The following is a 3466-nucleotide window of genomic DNA, read 5'->3' on the forward strand; positions in this document are numbered from 1 at the left end:
GAGGGCGGGGTATAAGTTTGACAAATAAAGAAGGGTTCATTATAGAAGCCTAGGCTTGCCCTGATTTGGATAACCCCGGCTAGGCTTGATCTCATCGTAGCTCAGAAGCTCAGCAGGGTTGGCCCTGGTTCGTGATTGGATGGGAGATGATAAAGAAATGCCAGGGCTGGTGTGCAGAGGAAGGCGATGGCAGACCACTTCTGTTAGCCTCTTGTCTTGAAAAACCCTACGGGGGCTGCCGTAAGTCAGGTGTGATGTGACAGCACTTTTACAAACACAGGCTGGGTGCTTTAAGTAGGAGGGAGTTTGGGTAGACAACAGAGCAAGAGACAGTCATTAGGACATGGGAGTTCTTTGCCAGGGACAATACTTGTCAAACCCGTTCACTTTATATTTTACAGCTCCTTCGCCATAGCAACCGGGGAGAGGGAGTGGGAGACCGTAGAGTCAAAATACTTTCACTTCCTAGGTTGCTTTGATGTGCCAGACACCGTATCAACCATGTGAACCTTTAGTGTCCTTGAGTCTCATCTTTCCATGCTTGCCTTGGTTTTACATTTTGGGGTGAAATCCCAGTGGGTGATTGGTTCTGAACCTTTTAGGGCCCTTGCTTGAACCCTGTAATATCTACTGCTTTCGGGCCTTTAACCTTAGTTCCAACACAGCCCTCGTAAAGGCTGGATCCTATCAATGTCTCAATAAACTTATCATTCTCCAGAGTGAATGTTGTTGGGAACTGATTTATCCAGGAGTCTGACAATATGGTACCGGGCCAGATGCAGGACAGACCATTGCAACTCATGAAACAACAAAACAAAGTATAAATAATGCAGACCAAAGAGGGCCCAACTAATATACACGAAAGTGAAACGTTTACATAACAAAAGAACACGATACTAGCAAGGAATAACAAGAACCACATATATCAGTAATAGCAAAATTACATCATGTAATACACAAGTACATAAGTAGTACAGAGGAAACAGAAGACACAGGACGAAGACTCCGGATTTCAATCTTCGTTTCGATAGCTCGTCTTCAGAAAACTTCATTTTACTTCATAAAGCACTCATAGTGTACTGAAGCCTTCAGAACAGTATATACAGGAAAAAATCCAATCCTTATATTAAAACAGTCAAAACCGGGCACCCGATCAGCAATAGAACATTTTCTTGTATAGTCGGCAATTTTGCTATTACTGATATATGTGGTTCTTGTTATTCCTTGGTAAAGGTAAAGGTTCTTTTGCTCGAAAGCCAGTCGAATCCGACTCTAGGGTTGCGGTGCTCATCTCCGTTTCAAAGCTGAAGAGCCAGCGCTGTCCAAAGATGTTTCCGTGGTCATGTGGCCGGCATGACCAAACACCGAGGCGCACGGAACGCTGTCACCTTCCCACTGAAGTGGTACCTATTTATCTACTTGCAATTTCTTGCTTTCGAACTGCTAGGTTGGCAGGAGTATTGTGTTATTTTGTTATATAAACGTTTCGCTTTTGTGTAATTACTTGGGCACTCTTTGGTCTGCGTTATTTATACAGTGCTTGCTTGTTCCATGATGTCAGTGTACTGTGTTACCACACTTGTTTTTCTACAGACCATGCAACTGACACTGCCAAGCATCTCAGTCTCACCCCCGTCATAACCTGCTCCTGGATCAGCTGAACTGAGCTTTCCCCTACTGCATCTGCCATGCGATGCCATCTTCCGGTGTGAGAGCAGGCAACTCACAGGCAGAGGGACCACCACCATCACAACCAGTGTTCCCTCTAAGCTGAGTTAGTGTGAGCTAGCTCACAGTTTATTAGCCTCTGGCTCACAGATTTTTGCCTTAGCTCAGGAAGGATGGCTCCAGAGCAAACTAACTTATGCAGCAGCCAAATTGCTCGCTCACAGCTTTAATGCCAGCAGCTCACAAAGTAGAACTTTTGCTCACAAGACTCCACGGCTTAGAGGGATCATTGCACACAATATGTGTGAAAGAGTGGCTCCAGAGCAAACTAACATTGATCACAACGTCCTCCAGCACGGGGCTCAGTGCTGTCCTTTCTCTCTGCTTAGATGTTTCTCTAAGTGTGGGGGTGGTGTTGCGATTCTGGATTCCTTTGGGGGAGGGATGTTAAAATGTCTGGAAATGTGGTGCCTTCCGCGGAGATAGATCAAGACGGGCCGCCGTGTTAGTCTGTGTGTAGCAGCGGAAAAGAGTAAGAGTCCGGCAGCACCTTGAAGACTAACAAAAATCGCGGAAGGAGATGAGCTTTCGCGAGTTCCTGCCCACTTCTTCAGTATCTGCAGTATCTGTATCTTCGGTATTTGAAGACCTGAGCAGTGAGTGACTCACGAAAGCCCATCCCTTGCCACAAATTTTGTTGGTCTTTAAGGTGCTACTGGACTACTGCTGTTTTCCACCATGTGAAAATGTGGCCACATTAGTGCTTCTACCTCCACCGCATCTTGCTCAGTGTTCCCTCTAAGCTGAGTTAGTGTGAGCTAGCTCACAGTTTTTTAGCCTCCAGCTCACACATTTTTGTCTTAGCTCAGGGAGGATGGCTCCAGAGCGAACTAATTTAGGCAGCAGCCAAATCGCTCGCTCACAGCTTTAATGCCACTAGCTCACAAAGTAGGATTTTTGCTCACAGGACTCCACAGCTTAGAGGGAGCATCGCTCATCAATTTTGGTTTCACTGAAAGAAGGTCTTTTGGCCCCCTTTAACATGGAATCTACAGCATTTACAAACAGGAAACTGCTGGGCATTTGGGGGGGGGGGAGATTGCTGAACTAGAGTTCGTTCACAAATTCAGAACACTGGACCCTCCAGAGCTGAACAGGAAGACAGGATTCCCGTCTCACCAGAGATACTAATTTGCTGCCCCTAAGCATTTCCCCCCTTCTCTAATCAAGTTGGCTACGGTTTGCATTGTACTCCTGCTTCCTGCTCCCCCTTCTTTGCAACAACCCCTCCCCACACTTTCCGATTGGGATATAAAGGCTCAGGGATCTCCATTACTATTTGTATTTTTGACTCTTGAAAGCCCATACCGTGGACATCTTGAGGAAGAGGAGGAGATTGGATTTATACCCTGCCCTTCACTTAGGAGTCTCAGAGCGGCTTACAACAATCTCCTTTCCCTTCCTCTCCCTACAACAGACACCCTGTGAGGTAGGTGGGGCTGAGAGAACTCTTTCGAGAACTCCTCTTGAGAGACCAGCTCTGAGAGAACTTGTGACTGGCCCAAGGTCACACCAGCAGCTGCATGCGGAGGAGTGGGGAATCAAACCCGGTCCTCCCAGAGTAGAGTCTGCATTCTTACCCATTACACCAAACTACGTCTTTAAGACACTGGTGGAAAGCGCCATCAAGTCACAGGTGACTTACGGTGATCCTGTATGTTTTTCAAGACAAGAGACATTTCAGAGGTGGTTTGCCATTGCCTGCCTCGGCATCATGACCCTGGTATTCCTTGGAGGT

The sequence above is a fragment of the Gekko japonicus genome, unplaced genomic scaffold (assembly GCF_001447785.1).
Source record: "Gekko japonicus isolate JY-2015 unplaced genomic scaffold, Gekko_japonicus_V1.1 scaffold8451, whole genome shotgun sequence".
NCBI lineage: Eukaryota > Metazoa > Chordata > Lepidosauria > Squamata > Gekkonidae > Gekko > Gekko japonicus.